Source organism: Panthera pardus, unplaced genomic scaffold (genome assembly GCF_024362965.1).
Source record: "Panthera pardus isolate Hobbes unplaced genomic scaffold, ASM2436296v1 HiC_scaffold_27, whole genome shotgun sequence".
Classification (NCBI taxonomy): Eukaryota; Metazoa; Chordata; class Mammalia; order Carnivora; family Felidae; genus Panthera; species Panthera pardus.
Genome location: NW_026526843.1, coordinates 104761364 through 104787224, shown reverse-complemented (window position 1 = coordinate 104787224; position 25861 = coordinate 104761364). Strand labels below are relative to the sequence as shown.

The following is a 25861-nucleotide window of genomic DNA, read 5'->3' as shown; positions in this document are numbered from 1 at the left end:
TGATGTCAAATATGGTAGACAAGGAAGGTTCTGGAAGGAGGAGAAATGCAACATTAGTTACATTGTCAGAAGGAGAAATCTCACATTTTCTGGCTGTTTGATTCTTTTTGCTTTGTTAACGTTATTTCCAACCAGGGCTTCCTTTGTGGGATTCTTCAAAATTATCTGTTTATTTTGTGAGGGTTGGTTTCATTATAACTAGAGACTAAAATGTGTAAACACATTTAATCAGCCAGGAAAAAAAACGTTGAGATGTTGGAATATGTTGAAAGCCAATGACGAGGCTTATCATCTTACCGTCCTCTTAGCTGAGGAACTCCCACTCTGTCTTCAAAATAATTAAGGTATTGTTCTTGTCTTGTGACTGTCTGACCCACAGACAGGGGGAGGGTGACAGCATCAACCCATATGCTATCCACGAGTTGAGTTTATTTTCTTATTCTTTGAATCAGAAAGAAATCCAGTAGAAGTTATCTTTTCTTCTGCTACCCCAGTGGATCGTCCTGACCACCGCTTGTGACATGTAGCCCTAGTTTGGAGGCCACTGGTATGCTTGCATCCTGTCCTCATTTCTCCACCTCTCCTTCAAGAGCCTCCCTGCCCTGCACCCATCTTCCCATACGTGCCTAATCTCTCCAGAACACTCTGTTCCAGTCAGCCTGGCCTCTTCCCTCCTCTAGCCCTTTGTTTGTTTCCAGTCCCAACGTGTGCCTTCTCTCCTGCCCATGTGCATCCATGTTCAGTTCATCTTTTCCATGGGCTTCTGCCCAGCTCTTCCAGCCCACAATGACTTCACTCTGCTCCTAATCCCTGGAACATGTCTAGACTTCTCTGTACTTTTTTTTTTTTTTTGAAACATTCCACCTATTTATTTGTCTCTGTAGTTGAACTCTAACAGCTTCCCAGAGGCCAGAGCCACTTGAGCCCAGAGAAGACAGAGAGCTTATTAGAGGTAACATGGTTTTTATTAAGTGGTGCCACGTCCTATATCCCCAAAGCAGCCCATAGCCCTGAAGATCTTCACGGGCTCTTAGCACAGACCTTGCTCTTTGGCTCTCCCGGTGTCTGTCTCCTCTGGTGACTGGCTGGGGAGTATAAACATTAATGGGTCTATGGCACAGAGGCAGTAAGGAAGCCGTGGAGAAATTACTTCTAGCTGAGAGGGCAGAGTGATGCCAGGCTTAGGGTGAGTTAACCCATACTTCTCCCGGATTACAGCTTTTGTTCTGCCTTCCCAGGCTGAGTCAAACACATTTATAATGACTTTTCTTTAAAAGAAGCCTACATTTATTTTTAAAATTTGATCTCCCAAGGCATGGAATTAACCCCCCCCCCCGTTAAAGCTTTATTAAGATATATTTCCCATACCATTTAATTCATCCATTTAACGTGTACAGTGGTTTTTAGTATATTCACAGAATCTAACCCTGTGATGGTCATTTTTATGTGTCAACTTGGCTAGACTACAGTCCCCAGTTATTCAACTGAACATTAATCTTGGTGCTGCTGTGAAGGTGTTTTATAGATGTGGTTAAAGTCCATAATCACTTGACTTCAAGTAAGGAAGATTATTTTAGATAATCTGGGTGACCCTGGTTCGTTCAGGGGAAAGACCTTACGAGCAGAGCTGAGGCTGCCCAGAAGAGGAGGCAATTCTGCCTGCAGACTGCAGCCTCAGCCCATGCCTCAGAGTCCCAGCCTGCTTTTCCTGTCAGCCAGCCCGATGGGTTCCAGAATCGCCTTGCCAGCCCCCGCAAGTACATAAGGCGTTGCCTTGCACTGAATCCCTTAAAAGAATTTTTTTTGAATGTTTGTTTATTTTTGAGAGAGAGAGAGAGAGAGGCGCAGAGAGAGAGAGAGAGAGAGAGAGGCAGACAGAGCATCCAAAGTGACGCTCTGCCCTGTGAGAGGAGAGCCCGAAGGGGAGAGCCCGATGTGGGGCTTGAACTCACGAGCCATGAGATCATGACCTGAGCTGAAGTAGAACACTTAACCGACTGAGCCACTCAGGCATCCTGCTAAATCTCTTCACATATATCTCCTGTTGGTTATATGCTTCTGGTTGATCCCTGACTGATAGAAACCCACTTTTAGAATATAAACAAGTTTCCATTCTTGATAGGAGTCTTCTTTTCTTCCCTAGGTTATCTTAAACTGTTCTGTCCATTTGTTGTGTATTCTTATTTATCATTTTAACTGTTATTATTTTTTCAAATGGTAAGAGCATTTATTGTGAAGAGGGTTTCTATGGGGTTTCCATAGAAAAATCAGAATTTGTGAATTCTTACAACTATCTGCGTCTTTTTTAAACTTCTAGTATACTTTTTTAAGGTGTATTTACTTATTTTGAGAGAGCAAGAGATTGCATGAGCAGAGGAGGGGCAGAGAAACACAGAGAGAGAATCCCAAGCAGGCTCTGCTCTGCTAGTGTAGAGCCTGACGCGGGGCTGGAACCCATGAACCATTAGATCATGACTTGAGCCAAAGTCAAGAGTCAGATGCTTCACCAACTGGGCCACCCACGCGCCCCTAGAATTCCAGTATACTTAACATACAGTGTTACATTAGTTTCAGGTGTGCAATATCGTGATTCATCAATTCTATACATGACTCAGTGCTCATCACGCTAAGTGCCCTCTTCATCCCCTTCACTTGTTTCACCCGTCCCCTGCCCACCTCCCCTCTGGCAACCGTCAGTTTATTCTCTATACTTAAGAGTCTGTTTTTTGGTTTCTCTCTTTTTTTCCCTTTGTTCATTTGTTTCATTTCTTAAAGTGCACATGAGGAGATCATAGGATATTTGTCCTCCTCTGATTGGCTTATTTTGCTTAGCACTGTTCTCTCTAGCTCCATCCATATTGTTGCAAATAGCAAGATTTCTTTCTTTTTATGACCGAGTAATATTCTATTCTGAATAATATTCCGTAAATATCTTCTTTACCCGTTCATCTATCAGTGAACACTTGGGCTGCTTCCATAATTTGGCTATTTTAAATAATGCTGCAATAAACATAGGGGTGCATGTATACCTTTCAATTAGTGTTTTTTATTTTTTGGGTAAATACCCACTAGGGTGATTACTGGATCTTAGGGTAGTTCTATTTTTAATTTTTCGAAGAACCTCTGTATTGTCTTACACAGTGGCTGCACCACGTTGCATTCCACCAACAGTGCATGAGGGTCCTTGTTCTCTACATCCTCACCAACACTTGTTTCTTATGTTGTTGATTTTTGCCATTCTGTCAGGTGTGAGGTGATATCTCATTGTGGTTTTGATATGCATTTCCCTGATGGTGAGCGATGTTGAGTATCTTTTCACTTGTCTGATGGCCATCTTTATATCTTCTTTTCACATGTTTTCTGCCTATTTTTTAAATGGATTATTTGAGGTTTTTTGTCTTGAGTTGTGTAAGTTCTTTCTATATTTTGGATATTAACCCTTTATTGGATAGGTCATTTGCAAATATCTTCTTCCATTCTATAGGTTATCTTTTAATTTTGTTTGTTGTTTCCTTTGCTCTGCAGAAGCTTTTTATTTTGATGTAGTCCCAATAGTTTATTTTTGCTTCTGTTTCCCTTGCCTCAGAAGACATATCTAGAAAGATGTTGCCATGGCCAGTGTAGAGAAATTACTGCCTGTCCTCTCTTCTAGGATTTTTATGGTTTCAGGTCTCACATTTAGCTCCTTCATCCATTTTGAGTTTATTTTTGTGTATGGTGTAAGAAAGTGGTCCAGGTTCATTCTTCTGCATGTTGCTATCAAGTTTTCCCAACACCATTTGTCGAAGAGATTGCCTTTTTCCCATTGCATATTCCTGCCTCCTTTGTTGAAGATTAATTGGCAATATAATTGTGGGTTTATTTCTGGACTTTCTATTCTGTTTAGTTGATCTGTGTGTCTGTTTTTCTGCCAGTACCATACTGTTTTGATTGATATGGCTTTGTAATATAACTTGAAGGCCAGAATTTTGATACCTCCTGTTTTGATTTTCTTTTTCAAGATTCCTTTGGCCATTCGGGGACTTTTGTGGTTCCATACAAATTTTAGGATTGTTTGTTCTAATTCTGTGAAAAATGCTGTTGGTATTTTGATAGGGATTGGATTAAATTTGTAGATTGCTTTGAGTTGTATAGCCATTTTAACAATATTTGTTCTTCCAATCCATGATCATGGGATGTCTTTCCATTTCTTTGTGTCATCTTCAATTTCTTTCATCACTGTTCTACAGTTTTGAGAGTACAGGTCTTTTACCTCATTGGTTAAGTTTATTCCTCGGTATTTTATTATTTTTGGTGCAATTGTAAATGGGATTGTTTTTTAATTTCTCTTTCTACTGCTTCATTACTAGTACATAGAAATGCAACAGATTTCTGTACATTGGTTTTGTATCCTGCAACTTTAGTGAATTCACTTATCAGTTCTAGCAGTTTTTAAGTAGAGTGTTTTGGGTTTTCTATATAGAGTATCATGTCTTCTGCAAATAGTGGAAGTTTTACTTCTTCCTTACTGATTTGGATGCCTTTTATTTCTTTTTGTTGTCTCATTGCTGTGGCTAGGACTTCCAATACTATGTTGAATGAAAATGGTGAGAATGGACATCCTTGTCTTATTCTTGGCCTTAGGAGAAAAGCTCTCAGTTTATCCCCATTGAGTATGATGTTAGCTGTGGGTTTTTCATATAAGGCCTTTATTACATTAAGGTATGTTCCCTCTAAACTGACTTTGTTGAGGGCTTTTATCATGAATATATGTTGTAGTTTGTCACATAATTTTCCTGTATCTTTTGCAATGATTGTATGGTTTTTATCCTTTCTCTTATTTTTAAAATTAAAAAAAATGTTTATTTTTGAGAGAAAGTGCAAGCATGGGAGGGGCAGAGAGAGAGGAGGAGAGAGGATCCAAAGTGGGCTCTGCACTGACAGCAGCAAACCTGATGTGGGGCTCGAACCCACGAACCATGAGATCCTGACCTGAGCTGAAGTCAGATGGTCAACCTACTGAGCCACCCAGGCACCCCATCCTTTCTCTTATTGTTATGATGTGTCACATTAATTGACTTGCAAATATTGAACCACCCTTGCATCCTGGGAATAAACTTGATTGTGGTGATTGATTTTTTAAATGTATTTTTGGATTTGGTTTACCAATATTTTGTTGAGGAATTTTATATCTGTGTTCATCAGAGATGTTGGCCATTAGTGTAATGCTGGCCTCATAGGATGAATTTGGATGTTTTTCTTCCTCTTCTGAGTCTGAGAAGAATAGGTATTAACTCTTCTTTAAATGTTTGGTAGAATTCATCTGTGAAGCCATCTGTTCCTGGATTTTGGTTTATTGGGAGTTTTTTCATAACCGATTCAATTTCATTGCTGGTAATTGGTGTGTTCAGATTTTCTATTTATTCCTGCTTCAGTTTGGTAGGTTATATGTTTCTAGGAATTGATCTTTATTCTAGGTTGCATAGTTTGTTGGCACGTAACTTGTCATAATATTTTCTTATAGTCCTTTGTATTTCTGTGGTGTCAGTTGTTATTTCTTCTCTTTCATTTCTTGCTCTCTTTTTTTTATTTTTTTATTTTTTTAGAGAGAGAGGGCGAGCAGGGGAGAAGGGCAGAGAGAGAGAGAGAGAGAGAGAGAGAGAGAGAGACAGAAACAGAGAGGCAGAGACAGAGACACAGAAAGAGAATCTTAAGCAGGCTCCATGCTCAGCACAGAGCCTGACTTGGGGCTCGAGCCCACAACCCTGGGATCATGACCTGAGCCTAAATCAAGAGTCAGATGCTCAACCGACTGAGCCACCCAGAGGCCCTTCTCCTCTTTCATTTCTGATTTTGTTTATTTGAGACCTCTCTCTCTCTCTCTCTCTCTCTCGATGACTCTGGCTAGAGGTTGATTAGTTTTTTTGATCTTTTCAAAGAACTGGATCCTGGTTTCATTGATCTGTTCTATTTTTTTTTAATTTTGTATATCATTTATTTCTGCTCTAATCATTATTATTTTCTTGCTTCTGCTGTTTTTGGGTTTTGTTTGTTTTTGTTTTGCTGTGTGTTCTTAAGGGTATTTCTACATCCCTCCTGCTCCCAGGACTAAATCTTGGATTTAATGTTGATTGCATATAGGTGCAATCAAAGAAATGTCGACCTCACCAGAACAACTTGTCAGGACAGTATTTTCAAGTTTCACTAGCATATAAATTCCACAGGGGAAAGGATTGCAGTCTGGTCTGCTTATTGAAGGTATCTCAAGAGCCCAGAACTCCCAACACGTAGTAGGTACTCCATAAATATTTATTGAATGATTAAATGCCCACAGTGACATTGTAAGCTCCCTAGAAAGAAGAGAGGGTCTCCATTTACATCTTCCATAAGAGCCTAACAGTGCTAGGTGAATAGAAAGAAGGTGCTTGTGGTAGATTGCAAAAATGGCCACAGATTCTCCCTTTCTCGTAAGAGCTAGAGCCTCCATCTCTTAAATCTGGGCTTAGCTGTGTGAATTGCTTTGGTCAATAGGACATGAACAAATGTGATACAAGCAGAGACTTGAAAATGCTTGGGTATTAGAACTTGGAATTAGAACGTGAACATGATCATGAGCTAGCCTGCTTGTGGGTAAAAGGTTACATGGAGAAGAACCAATGCATCCCATCTGACAGTCTATGAACTACCAAACATGTGAGCCAGACCTTTCTAGATCATCCAGCCACCTGCCAATCTGTAAGGTGAACATAGACACATGAGCCAGCCCAGATCTGAAGGACTGCTCAATTAACCCATTGAATCATGAGCCAAATGAAATGTTTGTGGTTTTATGCAGCCTAAATTGGGGTCATGTATTCCACAGCAATACATAATACATACAGTGCTCAATAAATTCCCAAGTTTAGATAGAGAAAGATCTATCATCTCAGTTCTCAAATATTATGTGCCTGCTGTATGCCAGCTTCTGTTCTTGGCACCAAGACTATGAAGATTAAAACCTGTGGTTCCTGAAAGCCTACTTAAATATGACACCAAAAGCACAAATGACGAAAGAAAAAAGATGTATTGGATTTCATCAAAATTAAAAACTTTTGTGCTTCAAAGGACACCATCAAGAAAGTGAAAAGACAACCCACAGAATTGGAGAAAACATAGGGGCGCCGGGGTGGCTCAGCCATTAAGCATCTGACTTTGGCTCAGGTCATGATCTCATGGTTCGTGAGTTCAAGTTTCACATCTGGTGAGCTTAAGCCCCACTTAGGGTGAGCTTTAGCCCTGCTTCGGGTGAGCTCGTGCCTCACTTCGGGTGAGCATGAGCCCCGCTTCTCTCTTTCTGCCCCTGCTGGGATTCTCTCTCTCTCTCTGCTCCTTGCTCACTTGAGCCCTCTCTCCTCTCTCTCTCAAAAATTAATAAATAAAAAATACTTACAAATCAAATATGTGGTAAAGGACTTGTATGTAGAATATGCAAAGAACTCATACAACTCAAGAATAAAAAGTTAAATGATCCAGTTTAAAAATGAGCAAATGATGGGGCGCCTGGGTGGCTCAGTCGGTTGAGCGGTTGACTTCGGCTCAGGTCATGATCTCGCGGTCCGTGAGTTCTAGCCCCGCGTAGGGCTTTGTGCTGACAGCTCAGAGCCTGGAGCCTGTTTCAGATTCTGTGTCTCCCTCTCTCTGACCCTCCCCTGTTCATGCTCTGTCTCTCCCTGTCTCAAAAATAAATAAAACGTTAAAAAAAATTTAAAAATCAGCAAATGATTTGAATAGACATTTCTCCCAACAAGTTATACAAATGGCTGATAAACATATGAAAATATGCTCAACATCATTAGTTATTAGGGAAATGCAAATCAAAACCACATGAGGTATCACTTCATTCCTACTAAAATGTCTATGATAAAAAAAGACAATAGCAGGTGTTGGCAAGGATATGGAGAAATTGCAACCTTCATACACTGCTGGGGGAAATGTAAAATGGTGTAGCTGCTTTGGAAAACAGTTTGGCTATTTCCTCAAATGTTTTTTTTTTGTTTATTTAATTTTGAGACAGAGAGAGAGAGAGAGAGAGAGAGCGCAAGTGGTGGACGAGCAGAGAGGGAGAGAGAGGGAGAGAGAGAGAATCCCGGGTAGGTTCTGCATTGTCAGTGCAGAGCCCGATGCACGGCTTGAACCTATGAACTGTGAGATCATGACTTGAGCTGAAGTCAGATGCTTAACCAACTGAGCCACCCAGTCCCCCGCCCTTCCCCAGATGTTAAACTCAGAGTCACCATAGGACCCAATCTGGAGTGTACTCTGACACCAGTCAACCAGTTTTCCAAATCTCTGGACACCAGTTGGATCTCCAACTGTTCAATTCTGACACTAACTATATGGAGTTATGGTCAGATCCCACATATTGAAGGGTTTAGTCCCACAAGACTGCCCCCGCTTCAGATGCCAGTTGCAAGTTCCAGGTCACTTATACTTCTGACTGACTGTCTATAAATCACAGGTTCCCATGATCCCTTCCTCAGATTCAGTGGTTTTCTAGAATGGCTCACAGAACTCAGAGAAATATTTTATTTATGTTCACCACTTTCTTACAAAGGATACAACTCAGGAACGGCCAGATGAGGGGGATGCAAAGGGCAAGGTATGGACAGCGGGAGAAGGTGTGGGGCATTCTCCCGGCAAGCTCGAGTGTTCACCAACCTGGAAACTCACCATCTCCCCTTCTCATGGCTCAGTGGGTAGGGCTGGAAGTTCCAACTCTGATCACTGAGCCTTTCTGATGACCAACCCTATCATATGGCCATCTAGGGGTCCTTCCCTAAGTCACCTCACTAGCATAAACTCAGGTGTGCTTGAAAGGGGCTTGTTAGGAGTAACAACGAAAACACATTCCTATCGCTCAGAAAATTCCAAGGGTTTTGGAAGCTCTGTACCAGGAACCATGGGCAAAGGCCAAATATATTTTTGTATTGTACTACATCCAGCAATTCCACTGTATGTGTACATATATACCCGGAAGAAGTGAAAACGTGCCTCCACGCAAAAACTTGTATGTGAATGTTTAGAGAAGCATTATTTATAATAGCCAAAAAGTAGAAACAACCCAATGTCCACCAACTGATGAATGGATAAGCAAAACATGATATATCCATACATTTGTCGACAAGATAGATATTATTTGTCGACAAAAAAGAATGACATTCTGATAAATGCTATAATGTGGATGACCCTTGAAAAGATGATGCTAAGAAAAAGAAGTCAGACGCATACAAAACACATATCCTATGATTCCACAGGCAACTTTATAGGGGCAGGAAGTAGATGCATGATTGCTAGGGGCTAGGGTGATTGGGGAGGGGGGGATAGAGAGTGACCGCTAATGGGTACAGGGTGTCTCTCTGGAGTGATAAAACGTTCTAAAATCACATTGTGATAGGTGCACAACTCCGTGAATACTAAAAAAAAAACAGTGGCTTGTGCACTTTAAATAGGTGAACTGTGTGGAATATGATTCTATCTCAATAAAACTGTTTTTACAAAGTCCAGCAACTTGGCCAAGGGCAAAGAATTACTGGTAAGTAACCGAGTTGGGACTCAAGTCCAGGTCTGGTCCGCACACATCTCTTTCTGTGTAACTTTCTATCTCAGATATGCCTGGTGTATTTATTCATCTCAAAAAATAGTGTGCGTAGAAAAATAGTAATATGTATTACATCTATAAAACATTTTATCATCCACCTTTTTAAAAAGTAATTTTTTCATTTAAATCCAGTACGGTTAACACACGGTGTTGTATTAGTTTCGCGTGTACAATATAGTGATTCCACAGTTCTATAGATGACTCAGTGCTCATCACGACAGGTGTACTCTTAATCCCCATCCCCCATTTCACCCGTTCCCCTCACCTGCCCTCTAGTAACCATCAGTTTGTTCTCTGTAGTTAAGAGTCTGTTTCTTCTCTCTCCCTTTCTCCCTCTCTCTTTCTCCCTTTGCTCGTTTGTTTTGTTTCTTAAATTCCACATGTGAATGAAATCATACGGTATTTGTCTTTCTCTGACTTATTTGTCTTAGCGTTACACTCTCTGCCTCCATCCATGTCATTGCAAATGGCAAGATCTTATTCTGTTTTTATGGTGGAATAATATTCCATTGTGTATGCATACTACCTCTTCTTTATCCATCCATGTATCGATGGACACTTGGGTTGCTTTCATATTTTGGCTATTGTAAATAATGCTGCGGTAAACATAGGGGTGCATGCGTCTTTTTGAATTAGAGTTTTCGTATTCTTTGGGTAAACACTCAGTAGTGCAATTACTGGGTCCTATGGTAATTCTGTTTTTAATTTTTTGAGGAACCTCCATACTGTTTTTCACAGTGGCCGCACCAGTTTGCATCCCCACCAACAGTGCACGGGTGTTCCTTTTTCTCCACATCTTCAACGCTTGTTATTTCTTGTGTTGTTGATTTTAGCCATTCTAACAGGTTTGAGGTGATATCTCATTGTGGTTTTGATTTGCATTTCCCTAATCACGAGTGAGCATCTTTTCATGTATTTGTCAGTCATCTTTGTGTCTTCTTTGGAGATATGTCTGGGCCCATCCACCTTTTTTAAAAATGTAAAATGGATTGTGACCATTTTTCCATGTCATGACATAGTCTTCTACAACATAAAATTTAATAGCTACGTAGTATCCCATTGTATGGATGACGCTTAATTTATTCAACCAAGTCCTTACTATTTGGATGGTTTCTAATATAGAGCTCTTATCAAACTCACTGCTGTAAACAGGCTGGTGGGCTCTTTATTTTTGACGGCATCTATGGCCTTTGTCAATGATCAGAGTAGGGTCTCTCTTTTAAAGTTTTTACTAAAGCTCAATGTACATACATCACACATACATATCATAAATGTACAGGTGGACTTGTTTCACAAACTGAACATAGCCGTGTAACCAGCACCCTGCTCAAGAAACAGAACATGACCGTGGGGCGCCTGGGTGGCTCAGTCGGTTAAGTGTCCGACTCTCAGTTTCAGCTCAGGTCATGATCTCGTGGTTTCATGAGTTTGAGCCCCGCGTCGGTCTCTGTGCTGACGATGCGGAGCCTGCTCGAGATTCTCTCTCTCCCTCTCTCTCTGCCCCTCCCTGCTCACACTGTCTTTGTGTCTCTCAAAATAAATAAATAAAACTTAAAAAAAAGAAATAGAACATGACCAGCACTTCAGAAGCTCCCTTCATGCCCTCTGCCCCCCACATTTTTTTTTCTTTATCAGTTGACTGTCAGGTGGCAATACGTCAAATTGGCAAATCCAACACCCCCGCTTTGGAGGGCCAGTAAAGATGTCACAGATTGCCGCCGAAAGTACACTCACGTCTCTTCTGCTTGTGCCTTGTCTCTCCTGCTTTCAGTGCTCTGATATATACCAACCTTAACCCTCAGCCGAGTGTCACCTATACCTAGAGTTTTCACCTTCAGTAGTTGAGTGGGCAGCTGGCAGGTTGGGCTGGCATATGGGTGAATGGCATGGGCAAGCATGTGGTGCCCTCTCCCCACCCTACACACTTGATGAAGCTGGAAAGGAGGGTCTAGGTAGTTCTGAGCAAAGGCCAGATGTTCTAAACCAGTGGCTTTCCAACTTGACTGCATATTGGAATCCCTGGGGGGGGGGCGGTTAAAATGTGATAATGCTTGGGGCCCGCCCCCAAAGATTCTGATTGAATTGGCATGAGATGTGGCCTGGACATGGATGGTTTTTTTTTTGTTTTTTTTTTTTTTTTAAATAGCCAAGTGATTCCAGTGTGCAGCCAGAGCTGAGGACCTGTATTCTTTTTTTTTTTTTTTATGTTTATTTACTTTTGAGAGAGACAGAGACAGAATGTGAGTGGGTTGGGGCAGAGAGAGAAGGAGGCACAGAATCTGAAGCAGGCTGCAGGCTCCGAGCTGTCAGCACAGCCCGACGCGGGGCTCGAACTCACGAGCTGTGAGATCATGACCTGAGCTGAAGTCGGACGCTCAACCGACTGAGCCACCCAGGCGCCCCTGAGGACCTGTATTCTAAACTCGAATTCTTTTTGGCGTTTGTGGGTGTGCCACTCAGTGTCAACATCAGCTGTGGATTAAATGCCCCGTCTCATTGACTCCGTAATATTATTGTAGTTCACATTAGTTTTTCTTTTGGCTCTCCTTAGAGGATTCGTGCAACACTATTTTGACAACACGTCACTCTCTCTATAGATTGAACCGACTCTCTCTAAGATGGTCGTGGATATACTGGGTCATTCAGCCTGAACCGGAATTAAGATGTCTTAAAACAATAATGAGTTACGGAAGTCACCCCTGAAGCATCTTTGATATGTTTTCTTATGTCTCCTACAGATGATGTGCCTTGGTAAAATAGTGTGCTTACTGGAAGAAATGATGGTCTCAGGTGTGTAAATCACACAGGGGAGATATGCAAAGCCGCGATGTCTGATCCATCCGGCTTGTTCCCTGGCTGTTTTCTGCAGAGGACACAAGCCTTTGGAAGAGCACTTCTCAGTTAGGGAGGACTTCCCTGTATAGGGGCCTGGACAGCATACTCGAAAGATGATTAAAGAGAGTTTCTTTATAAGTTACCTTTAAGAGGGAAAAGGAAATGCCTGGTTTATGAGCCAAAACAAATGGGGGCTAGTAGAGATCAAACACTTAAGGTAGAAAAGGAAGAGAAAGGAGTTTGAGCAAGAAGAGAGATGGGTCTGGGTTAAGTTGGCACTTGCAGGGTGTCAGAGTGGCTGACCCCTCCGTATAGGGAGTGACTGGCTAGCTTACTGTCGGACTTACAGTAGGACCAATTGGTTAGCACGAGCATAGCCTCCCAGGTACCGAGGCATAGGAATTGTGGGCAAGTGTCTTCAGTGTTAGGGTAATAAACAGTAGAAGCAAAAACAGATATGGAAACACCTTCTGATTCCCGGGGAAATGTCAAGCTCTGTTCAACATCACTCTCATAAATGTTTGCATGGGAATGCTGTTCCCAGGAGCCTCATGCTGTCCTGAGGAGTGCTCAGTGGATCCTGGCCAGGAGGTCCGTGCCAGCAGAGATCAGAGCTGCTGATACACTTGGCCACATGATTGCAAAGCAGTGGTGGGTTCTGTCTTGTATTTATACAACCAACAGAAAGAATCTATTTTAGAGAAAACAGGCAAAAAAGAGCTGAGGGTAGCAATTTCATCGTCTGCTCTGTAATTTAGTGTAGTATTCTCTGCTGAAGGAGAAAATCATCCCTATGTTAACAGACAGTGGAGGATGAGAGAAGGAAGGATCAAACAATTTGGACACTGGTCCTGGAATTTTCATTGTGTTGGGAAGGGAGGAAAAACTTTTGACTTTTTCTTTTTTCCGTTTTATTTATTTTTAAATGTTTTATTTATTTTGGAAAGAGTGCAAGCTGGGGCAGGGCGGAGAGAGAGGGACAGAGGATCCAAAGCAGGCTCTGTGCTGACAGCAGCAGCAAGCCAGATGTGGGGCTCGAACTCACAAAACGCGAGATCGTGACCTGAGCCAAAGTCGGACGCTCAACAGGCTGAGCCACCCAGGTGCCCCTCTCTTTCCATTTTAACATCGTAGAAACACATTGGCTGTTTGTGGAGTCAGAGGCACAGATTGAGATATAGATGGATAGATAGACAAATAGCAGGGTGGGCAGTGTAATAATAGGTAGGATAAGAGGAAATGAGAGTACTGGCCAAGGACGTGGGCTCTGAAGCCAGACTGCTGCCTGGGATTGAGTCACAGCCATGACTAATACGTGATCTTGGGCAGGTTATGTACCCTCTCTGTGGCCCAGTGTCCTCCTCTGTAAAATGGGGTGATAAAACTACATACCTCATGGAGCCTGGCACCAAGTGAGCCAATAACGGTTTGCTTTTATTTTATCATTATCATTAGTATAACTTACCAGGATATAAAGAGAGAACAGAGGAGAATTATTTACCCCAGCCTGAGGAGGTCAGAGAGAATCACCTACCAGGGGTCGTGGACATGGTGGGCTGGGCTGAGTCTCAGATGATCGGTAGGAATTGGCAAGAGAGGAGGGAGATAACATTCCCATTCCGGGAGAGTGCGGTCTGTGGGTGTGGAACAGGGCATCTGTGAGGAAGGTTTTTATGTGATTTATATTTTTTGAATCACCACTGCTGCCGTATTTGAAACATAGGTGAACACATGTATAGAAGTCACAGTGGTTTTTTCCAGTCCACAGAAAATGACTAGAGTGCAAGAAGGTCCAAGAACATCTTGTGACGTCTCCCCGACTCCCCAGGGTCTGTAGTCTCCCCGTCTCCCTGTCTCCCCAGGGTCTGTAGTCTTCAGCTGGATTTATTGCTGGAATCTGTTGTATCGTAGACCCAGGCCTTGCTTTCCCTCAAGAGGGTGATCCAGACGGAGAGCCACGGAACGTTTTCAAACAGGGGAGCCATGATGGGAATGGTTATTCAACATCTATTTCAGTGAGCCCCCTTTCAGCATGCCTGTTTGTGTAGCTGATGCTAATAAATAAAAAAAAAAAAACTACATTTCCCAGACTGCTTGGCAGCTATGTAATTTTGGTTCCACCAATCAGGTGTGAACCGAATTCTCGCCTCCTTCAAGTGGGGAAAGAGGCATGGTAGGAAGCTTCTGTTGCAGGTGTATCTCTCAACAGGTCTGGCGTACCTCTGAAGCCAGTGGTTCCAACAGGGGCTTCCTGAGTCCCCAGATTCTATCTGAGGTTGGCAACCCTGGGGCCAGCTGTTGAAAGGGCAGCTTACTGGTTTGTTTACACAGCCGCCTCCTGAGGGTGGTGGTTTGCTGGCAGGAGAACCCAGTGAGCGCATGTCTGGTGGTGGCTGTATCCTGAACCCAGATCCTGCTTTCTTTCTCCCTTTAGATGGTACAGAGTCAGCCCCCCTCTCTGTGTCTCCTTTCCCCTGCCTGTAGCCCTTTATTAAGGTCGTAAAGTCATGTGGTCTCTAACACAGGTTGGGGAAAGGAATCTCGGCGCTGGGTCTGGGTTACCTTCCCCCCAAAAGGCACCCGGGCTTCTTAGGCAAATTTCCCCACACCCCCCTTTATGCAAATGTGACCGTTTGCCTCCTTCACCTCCCCAGACACCCTGCCACAAAGTAATGCCACTTTGTGGGGGAAAGAGTGATACAGCCTTGGCGGGTAATGCTGATACAGCAGGCCAAATGATGTAGGTTAACAAATGGAGGGTCAGGGGTTTCCAGGTAATTTAGAAAGGAAGCAAGTTGAGGCAGGAATAAGGAGCTGTCCTCTGAAGTGGAAAGAATGATCTTTCAGGATCTTGAAGCAAACACTTAAAGAGAAGGGAGATGAGTAAACTGTAGGACTGACCTGGGGTGGGGTGACCTACACCAGGCCCGGCAAGGTTTCTCCCAGTCCTGGAGACGGTCCCCATGTGCGTTGTGTGGGCCGTGCCCTGCACTCAGTCGGACGCCTGACCAAGGGCACTGAGCAGGAACTGAAATGCAGCCCACGCCCCACTTGCCAAGCAGAGGGCCCAGCACGGGGCTGTGTGCTCCAGGAGGAAGGGGAGGATGCCTTTGAAAAACCACACTGAGGTGTCATAGGAGCAGCCCTAGTTCCAGGTGATGGGACAGGGAGGAGAGGCCCGGATGCTGTCCATGTCAAAGGCTTCCGACACCTGGAAGGGTGTCCCCTCCCTACCCCAAGGCACAGACATCCCGTGTGCAGAGCTCTCTTCCCAGCCCTCCTCCAGCTCTGCCGGAGACAGCAGGTTGCCCTTTTATTACGTAACCGCCCGCAACGGGCAAGGTGGCGTTGACTTTGTTGTTGTTTCCTCTGCCAAGTGTTTTCATGCTGTAAACTGCACATTACGAACTCTACAGTCATTCTTTGGACCTTAAAAATTGCTTAGGAGGGAAGAGGGTGTGGGGAGGAGGGGGAGGAGGAAGACGGGGAGACAAAGTCCTCTTGGATCGCAAACTGTCACTTTCCCTTCTAGAGTGACTAACTGCATTCGGTCTTTTGTGCCTTGCCTGGGGAACACGTTCAACAAGTATAACAGTGAATCAGGTTGTTTAGAGCAGTGCTTTGAAGACTCCAGGCTTTCTGCTGTAACAGCAGTGCGGGCTGTGTGTTCCGTCTGGAACCACATCCACCGCAGACAACAGGTCGGACTGGAATGAGCTGCTTGGGCACCAAGGCCCTCAGCTTGCTGGCACCTGGGAAAACCCTCTAGGGAGCGCGGCCGAGCCGGCACACGGGGATGTGGCGGCAACAGCGTGTGGGCAGCCCCCGTGCACTCTGGGCACAAAAAAAAAATGAAAGAACACGGTTTGTAGAAAGTCTGCTTTGCGCAGTTTGAACCGGAAGTGTGAATCGCTAAAACCGCTTTGTAAAAAGCACCAACGCACAGAAGCCCTCGGCTCCCCCGCTCGCCACGGCCGGCGTTTACTGTTTTCGCGCGCACCTGCCCAGCTCCCAGCAGTCAACAGTGCTGCTCGGGCCTGAGACTCTCTCTGGACGCCCTCGCTTCTCAGGCAGGGGGACTCGGAAGTGTGTCTCTGGTCACCCAGGGTTCCCCAGCAGGGCTGTGCTGCTTGCCTCCCTTCCCCACTGCCCTACCGATGTCTCCTGAGACCTCCCACGACAGCCGTTGGCACCGAAATCCTCCTGTCAGCGCCCAGGTCTGGGGGACCCCAAACTGAAACATCCTCCTAGCTTTATCCGTTTCGTTAAAATCTGCTCTCCTCCTTTGTTTAAATAGGTTTAACTCTGCTATAAATTTTTCATTCTCAAACTTAACACCAGGCTGGAGTGGCTCCTCCATCCAACCAACTTGTTTGATACAAGGCGTACCCAAGTTTCAAAAGCCCTCGCATGATTCTTAAGGAACTTTGCCACTTCTTTGCTAGACTGGGATGTGTTGTATTACGTACTTGTTCTGGTACCTGAATCATAGGTGAGCTTTCTCTTGGAAAATTTATTTTCTGATAGATTATGTGAGTGGCATCATGTTTTAAATATATTAGGGGAATTTAGATCTCAAACTAATTCTCTTGTGAGTCCTTTTATAAAACAAACCCAAATTTATGAATTTTCATGTATTTTTCTTTCCTTAAAGTGAACCATACCTACCTTGATTTAAATGAGACTTCACCAGGGCGCCTGGGTGACTCAGTCGGTTGAGCGTCCGACTTCAGCTCAGGTCACGATCTCGCGATCTCGCGGTCCGCGAGTTCGAGCCCCGCGTCGGGCTCAGGGCTGATGGCTCAGAGCCTGGAGCCTGCTTCCGATTCTGTGTCTCCCTCTGTCTCTGCCCCTCCCCCGTTCATGCTCTGTCTCTCTGTCTCAAAAATAAATAAACGTTAAAAAAAATTAAAAAAAAAAATAAATGAGACTTCACCTACAGTCTCCTCCATTTTTTTTTAAATTTTTAAGTAATCTCTGCACCCAACATAGGGCTCACATTTACAACCCTGAGATCAAGAGTCATATGCTCTATTGACTGAGCCAGCCAGGCACCACTAGTCTCCCCTGTTTTATTTTATTTCTTTTATTTAAAATATTTTTTTCATGTTTATTCATTTTTCGAGAGACACGGAGCAAGCAAGGGAGGGGCAGAGAGAGGGAGACACAGAATCCGAAGCAGGCTCCAGGCTCTGAGCTGTCAGCACAGAGCACGATGTGGGGCTCGAACCCACGAACTGCGAGATCATGACCTGAGCCGAAGTCGGACGCTTAACCCACTGAGTCACCCAGGGGCCCCTCCCCCCATTTAAATGCTACTTCTGCTAGTGTCATTTACCCTATTTCCAAGGATCTAATACAGAACCATCTGAAATACAATATCGATGGTACAGAGCCTACAGGAAATTAGTTTTGTTCTCCAGCCTCACTTTAGGACTACTGTAATGTGTCTTTTTCTCTCATTAATTTGTGGAGAGATGCTGTATAAATCACTGACTCTGCATTCTTCCATTTTTCCAGCATATTAATCAATTAATATTTGAGGTTGTATGAAGTAAAGAAAGAATGGGACTGTAGTCCTTTCTGAGAAATAAAATATTAGAGCTCATTTCAGCATAAAAGTAATGCAAATACACAGAAAACTAGAATTCAGAAAAGTAGAAGAAAGGCATCAATATTTCTTCTGTATAATGAAACTCAGCATCACATGTTAGTTTATTTTCTATCTTTCTATGTGCAGCTTTTGTGTTTTAATTTTCATCGTGGCATAAGCATGTTCTATGTTATTATCTCTTGTTGGACATCAGATATCATCTTTTTTTAAATGTTTATTTATTTGGGGGGGGAAGCACAAGTGTGGGGAGGGGCAGAGAGAGAGGGAGACACAGAACCTGAAGCAGGTCCCAGGCTCTGAGCTGTCAGCACAGATCCTGACGCGGGGCTCGAACTCACAAACCGTGAGATCATGACCTGAGCCAAAACCAACAGTCAGACATCTAACTGACCGAGCCACCCCAGCATGCCAAGATGAGTTTCTATACCTCTCCTCTGCATATACTGAGACCCTGCTCTGTGTGGGGCACCTTGAAGGAGCCAAAGATGAGTAAGACACAGCATCTGTCTGCCAGGAGCTTGGCATCTAGAAGAGGAACGCAGAACTGTCGTCCATAAATAACAGCAGTTCATAAGAAAGTTCTACCTAGGGTATTATGAGGACACAGAGGAACAAGTCTCTGACTCTAGCTAGTGAAGGGTTTTAGGAGCATGAGTAAGATTTTTCCAGACAGTGCAGATGAAGAAAATAAAATAAATCAGGGGTATGTGATAGCAATGAGAGGAGGGCAGGAGGGCAGCAGCAGTAGAAAGAGCAGATAGGAGTCGCCTCTCTGAAGAGGTGACATTTATTTATTTTTGTCATTTTTTTTAACGTTTATTCATTTCTAAGAGACAGAACAGAGCGTGAGCAGGGGAGGGGCAGAGAGAGAGGGAGACACAGAATCCAAAGCAGGCTCCAGGCTCTGAGCTGTCAGCACAGAGCCCGATGCGGGGCTCGAACTCATGAACTGCAAGATCATGACCTGAGCTGAAGTCGGACACTCAACTGACTGAGCCACCCGGGTGCCCTGAGGTGACATTTAAACTGAGACCTAAGTGACAAGAAGTTTTCAGCCACTCAAGGACCCAGTAGAAGAGTGTTTAAGGCAAAGGAGCAGCAAGCACCAAGGAGATGGGAGTGATCTTGGCTTGTTCAAGGAAGAGCACGGTGGGAACGACACGAGTGAAAGGGAGTGGAGTAGAGTTGACCTCAGGGAATTGGAGAGGAAAGTAAAAGCGGGTCAAATGAAAGGACAGCAGGGCAGCTCCGAGAGCCCAGCAGCTATTGGAGAACATGAATCAGGAGCGGTTCTAACACATAAGATTGCGTGACTTTTTCAACACTGCCTAGGAGCACCGGAAGTAGAGAGGGCAGATGGAGGGATTGATATATGGTTGGAGGTTGCAGAACAAGCATAGCAAATAGACAGTGGGGTAGAGGAGGGAGGGAATGGAGAGTTTGTAGTGTTGTGTTCTCAAGTCCAGGCTGGATAAGAAAAGAACGGAAGGTGAGAAGGTTGGAAGGTAAGAGTGTGACATACAGGGATAAAACAGAAGGCTGGGGGATTGGAGGCCTCAGAGGGTTTACAGAGCTTATGTGACAGACACAAGGTAGAGAGAAAGCTGGAAGGATAAAGGGTTTTACTCTGAGAGAAGAATACTGGGGTTTAAGAAAGCAGAGTTCACACAGCTTTGGGTGATGTCAAGGTCCATTGCTGAGGTAAAATGGAGGTGATGGTTGCAGAGGTGATCAGAGAAATGTGGTGTAAGATAGGGTCTTATCTGATTTCATCAAATCAAAGCTTTGGTGTGTCAAAGGACACCATCAAGAAAGTGAAAAGACATGGGGCGTCTGGCTGGCTCAGTTGGTAGAGCATGTGACTCTTGATCTCGGGATTGTGAATTCGAGCCCCGTGTTGGATGGAGAGACTACTTAAAAATAAAATCTTTAGGGGCGCCTGGGTGGCTCAGTCGGTTAAGCGTCCGACTTCACCTCAGGTCACGATCTCACGGTCCGCGAGTTTGAGCCCCACGTCTGGCTCTGGGCTGATGGCTCAGAGCCTGGAGCCTGCTTCCAATTCTGTGCCTCCCTCTCTCTCTGCCCCTCCCCCGTTCATGCTCTGTCTCTTTCTGTCTCAAAAATAAATAAATAAAAATTAAAAAAATAAATAAATAAAATCTTTAAAGGGGCACGTGGATGACTCAGTCGGTTAGGTGTCCCACTCTTAATTTCAGCTCAGGTCATGATTCCAGGGTCATGGAATCGAGCCCCATGTCAGGCTCCACACTGGTCATGGAGGCTGCTTAAGATTCTCTCTCTTCCTCTTCCTCTGCCCCTCTCCCTTGCTTGCATTCTTATGCTCTCTAAATACATGAATAAAATAAAATAAAATAAAATAAAATAAAATAAAATCTTTTTAAAGTGAAAAGACAAGCAACAGAATGGGAGAAAATATTTGCTAATAACTTATGTGATGAGACTTGTATAAAAAATGTATAAATAACTGGGGCCCTAGGGTGGCCTAGTCAATTAAACATCTGACGCTTGATTTCGGCTTAGGTCATTATCACATGGTTTGTGAGATTGAGCCCCATGTCGGGCTTTGTGCTGACAGCGCCGAGCCTGCTTGGGATTCTCTCTCTACTTCTCTCTCTGCCCCTCCTCTGCTCGCGCATGGTCTGTCTCAAAATAAATATTTAAGAAAAATGTATAAATAACTCTTACTACTCAATGATAAAAAGATAGGTAACCCACTTAAAAATAGGCAAGGAATCTGAATAGATATTTCTCCAAAGATGACACATGCACATGGTCCATAAGCACATGAAAAGATGCTCAACATCATTAGCCATCAAGGAAATGCAAACCAAAAGTACGATGAGATACCACTTCATACCTACTAGAATGGCTACAATCGAATATTCAGATAATAAACAAGTGTTGGCAAGGATATGGAGAAATTGGAACCCGCACACATTGCTAGTGGGAATGTAAAATGGTGCAACTGCTTTAGAAAATAGTTTGGCAGTTTCTTAAGATGTTAAAATTAGAGTTACTGTATGACCCAGCAATTTCACGCTTAGGTATATACCCAAGAGAAATGAAAGCATATGCCCATACAAACACTTGTGCCCAAAAACTCATGGTAGCATTACTCAGTAGCCAAAAGTGGCAACAATGCGGATGTCCATCAACTGACAAATGAATAAGTGAAATACGGTATATCCACGCAGTGCAGCGACTTGGATGATCCTTGAAAATGTCACGCTAAGTGAATGGAGACAGTTACTACTTAGAGTTAGTAGTTGCTCAGAGTAGATTGGGGGATGGAAATAAGCATTTTCTTAATGAAATAGAACAGAATAGGCTAGATTAGATTAGACTGGATCGGGTCTTTACATCTTAGCTCAAGTACCATTTTCTCAGGAAGTCTTCCCTAACGAGGCCAAATCCCCCTCTCTTGGAACCTGTCCTTGATAGCACTAAGCACTAAGGTTGGAAGCTGCTGTTAATTCGCAGGATGATTGGATGGACATTGGGATCCCAGGATGTGAATATAAATACATTGCATCTGCCGCACTTAGCCCAGTCGATAGCACGTATAGCAGGTTATTTGTAAGCATCTGTTCAAGGAGGGAAGGAAAGAAGCTGGTCAGCGGGGGCTCAAAGCTGTAGTTGCAAAAAACACAGTAACCTAGCAGGAAAGGAATAAAATGGGGGATGTAGGTAGATGAGGTCTCTAAAATAAAGATCTCTAAGAGAATGTGTTTCAAACTGGGGGGTCACAACACGTTAGTGAATTGTGAGAATGATATACTAAGTTGTGGCCAGAATTTTTTAATGAAATGGAATGGGATAGGATAGAAAATATTGGAGAGGCACCTGGCTGGCCGAGTCGGTGGAGCTGGTGACTCTTGATCTCAGGGTCATGAATTCAAGCCCCACATTTGACATGGAGCCTACCTAAAAAAAAAAAAAGAAAAGAAAAGAAAAGAAAAGAAAAAAACATATCAGAGAAAATACCACATACCAAGAGTAAACATTTTCAAGAAACTTTTGTTTGAATTATATAGATTATATATATATATATATATATATATATATATATGGCAGTATCATAGCCAATGAGGTTTATCTGAGGCGTGATTATTGCTATAATATATATTGTATATGTATATACACACATATACATACATACCCATACACATGTGTGTGTTGTGTCATGATTTTACTATGTTCCAATTTTTAAAAATTGAGACACTCCTGCCCATACCCTCTGGTTCAAACATTTATGACTGTAATTCTTTTCTGAAGCTCTGATCATTTTAGCAGCTTGAGAATCACTGAATATAAGGCTTTTGATGATTTGCACAGCATTTTTAAAAAGTCATTTTTGTTAAGTACAAATTAAACATTAATTTCTCAAGTGTAAATTTAACACTGGTGGAATTTCTTAAGTATAAACATTAATTTGAGCTTTTAAGAACAAGTCAAACAATGGTTGCAATCTTTATTAGAATATTTTTTCAGTCTCTCAAACGTATCAACAAGTATGATTATTTCTAATTGTTTCTGATTAACAAACCGAGGAAGCCAGTGTTGAGTTATGTGGCAAAACGCATGTCCTTGATTTAATTTCTATTACCATGAGTTATTTCAAAACAGTTTAATGCCAAGATTTCTTTCAATGTGTGCAGCACGTCACGTGTGCTTAACATTTCTTTCGTTTGGGAAGCATGTGTGGTGGGCGCACAGGGGCTTTGGAGCCATTCTGGTCTGCAAGGAACCCTGGGTTTGCCACTTACTAGCTGTTTGACATTGGACAGGTTGGTGTGGTAGGATCTTGGCTTCCTTGTCTATAAAACAGAGAAAGTGATTTAGGTGGAAATTACCATTTGTAGAGGTCAAAATTGGTCCACTGTTGGCAATTTCATGTGGCTCAACCTAGTGATTATCTTACGGTGTGGTTGTGAAGATCAAACAAGACAATATTTGTTTAATACCTGTCACCATGCACATTTAATATTAATATTCCCTTTGATAAAGACAAAAAATGTTAGCGTCATTGTTGAATTATCTCTTTAAATTGGCAGCATATACATTGGTCCATTGCACATTATGTACTTATTTAATGTCTGTCTTGCCTTTTTGCAGAAAGAATTTAAGAAGACTGTTTTGCACATAGTACTGAATAAATATTTGGATACTAGTGAATTGATGTTTCTGTTTAGCTTTGTTTCCTTGGTCATTTATGAGCCATCATTTGGTACTTTGCTAGAATTGGATGAAACGTTAGAGAGCCCAATATGGACTGTTGTCTCCCAAGAGGATGTAACAAAATCTTGTTTTGTACTTCTGTGATGGGTATTTCTTTCCAGGGAGCCAGCCCCATGCAGTGGTGTCTGGTGAATGTTTAACAGAACTCTCTGGAGTTCAGGGTGTGTGGGTGGTGGTGGTGGACCTGATCTGCAGCGCCGGCCAATTTCTGTGCTGATACTTCCGTCACTGCTGCTTTCAGGCCATGAACTTGACATCGCTGGATGCACAGTTGGGAAGAGATGAGTATAATGAGCTTTCTGAGCTAGAATCAGGTGCTCCAGCCACACTGCTGGCCCCAAGACTCGTGAAACCCACCCTGAGGGCAGTGCTCTCTAGACTGGGACTGACAGTGCGTGCAGGATTTTTGATTTATATTTATGCTGCTAATAAAGAAGTTTCATAATTACTGAGTATTTTTGAAAAACACAACTGAACAGAATGGCTGGAAAAGGGGGACAAAACAATAATTATAATATTTATTATTATCCTACATCTGTATGACACCTTCTCATTAAATTGCTTTTCTTGATGAGACAACCTGCAGGGTTTTTCTCTTTTTTCCTTTTGTCAACCTGTTATTTTAATGACTAAAAGACCAAGTAGGTGTTCCCCCCAAAAAGTGCTATGTAATTTTATATATTGACTCCCTTGATGAGCTAACTGGCTCAGATCTTGGGAAACTCCTTTTTTTGTGGGACTGTAAATTTCAACATCATTTTTTTTTTAATGTGAATCACAATTGGGGGAATTGCTAAGGAAACGGATCATTTTATCAGTGATATATTTAAAGATTTTAAAAATGGTTCTGCAGTGGGACTCCCGGGTGGCTCAATCAGTTGAGCGTCCACCTTTCGATTTCTGCTCAGGTCATGATCCCAGGGTCATGGGATCGGCCCCCACTGTCGGGCTCTGCGCTGAGTGTGGAACCCGCTTGGGATTCTCACTCTCCCTCTGCCCCTCTCCCCTGCTCGCGCGCGTTCTCTCTAAAATAAAAACAAATTAATTGAAAAATCCTTCTGCAAATAAAATGTTTTACTCTAAATCAGGGATACTAAATGGGAGGTGGTATCGTCCTGGGGCGGGGATAGATGGTGGTAGTTTTTGTTGTTGTTGCAGTTATTGGGGAGCACTGTTGAAATCTAAAGGGTCCGGCCAGAGATGCTAGAATTGGAAATTGTCCCATGTTCTGAATGACCTTCAAATCTTTTTTTTTAAGAGAGAGAGAGAGAGAGTGCACATGACAGCAGGGGAGAGGCAGAGAGAGAGGGAGAATCTTAAGCAGGCTCCACATTCAGTGTGGAACCTGATGCAGGGGTTGATCTCCTGATGCTGAGATCATGACCTGAGTCGGAATCGAGTCAGACACTTAACCGACTGAGCCACCTAGGCACCGTGACCTTCAGAGATATTCTGCTGAGCTGTCATGTTGATGAAAATAAGCACCCAGGTTTCCAAGATGCAAGCATCTTTTACAAGGATGCTTGCATTTAGTTTTGCTTCGAACCCTCCAAAAGTTGTTCACCATGTTGGGAAGTCTTAGCAACATTGGTGGTAACTGATTTTGCCACTAGGGCACACCTGTGTCAGTCTTTGTCTTGCACCGTCACTCACAGTGATGGTATGACAGTGTAAGCGTTCGGCTCCTCTATTTTGTCTTCTAGCATCGCTGTGCCTGAGTTTACATTTTGAGGTGCATGTTATTTTATTATAAATTACTTATTTTTATTTGTCCTTTCTATCGGCGTTACGTTGATTGTTTTTTACAATTATGCGTAGGGGTATGTGGTATCACCTGTGAGTTTCATTTCAGGTTAGTACAGGAGGGCTACTGAGTATGTGTTATTAAAGGAGTCATTGGGTCTGAGACCCAATAACTAATCTAAGTGGCTAATCCTTAGCATGATATGGCAATGCCATTTCTTTTTCCACGGTCCCAGCATATCTTCCTACCATCTGACATCGCATTCCCTTGGCTTCAAGACTATAAGCAAATTGTTCACCTCTGCCCCAGTCACTACCATTTGTGGTCTAACGTAACAATTTTACCCATTTTCCTTATTTTTCCTTCCTGGCATCAGCTGAGCCATTGGCATTATTGCCACTGCCCACAGCGGCATCCGCCGACCATCATGAGAAAAAGCCATCGTCTGCGGAATTTTACCCATTTTTTTTAAAATTTTTTTTTAACGTTTATTTATTTTTGAGACAGAGAGAGACAGAGCACGAACGGGGGAGGGTCAGAGAGAGGGAGACACAGAATCTGAAACAGGCTCCAGGCTCTGAGCTGTCAGCACAGAGCCCGACGCGGGGCTCAAACTCACGGACCGCGAGATCATGACCCGAGCCGAAGTTGGCCGCTTAACCGACTGAGCCACCCAGGCGCCCCTACCCATTTTCTAGATCAGAGTTGACAGTTTTGCCATTCGTTCTTCAGAACATTTGGTGACCTCTTGGAAAAGGACGTAGTCAAAAAGGCCAGTGGATCAGTTTTTACT

The 25861-nt window shown here is 43.2% G+C and overlaps 1 long non-coding RNA gene and 1 other non-coding gene across 2 annotated transcripts in view; one reads left to right on the top strand and one right to left on the bottom strand.

Moving 5' to 3' along the window:
* Positions 1-25861, top strand: part of LOC109249359 (uncharacterized) — a 68279-nt gene that overhangs the window by 30837 nt on the left and 11581 nt on the right. The window lies entirely within an intron of this gene.
* LOC128774001 (small nucleolar RNA SNORD35) lies at positions 25432-25518 on the bottom strand. Its single transcript, XR_008418481.1, has one exon. It is a non-coding gene; the product is annotated as a small nucleolar RNA SNORD35 (small nucleolar RNA).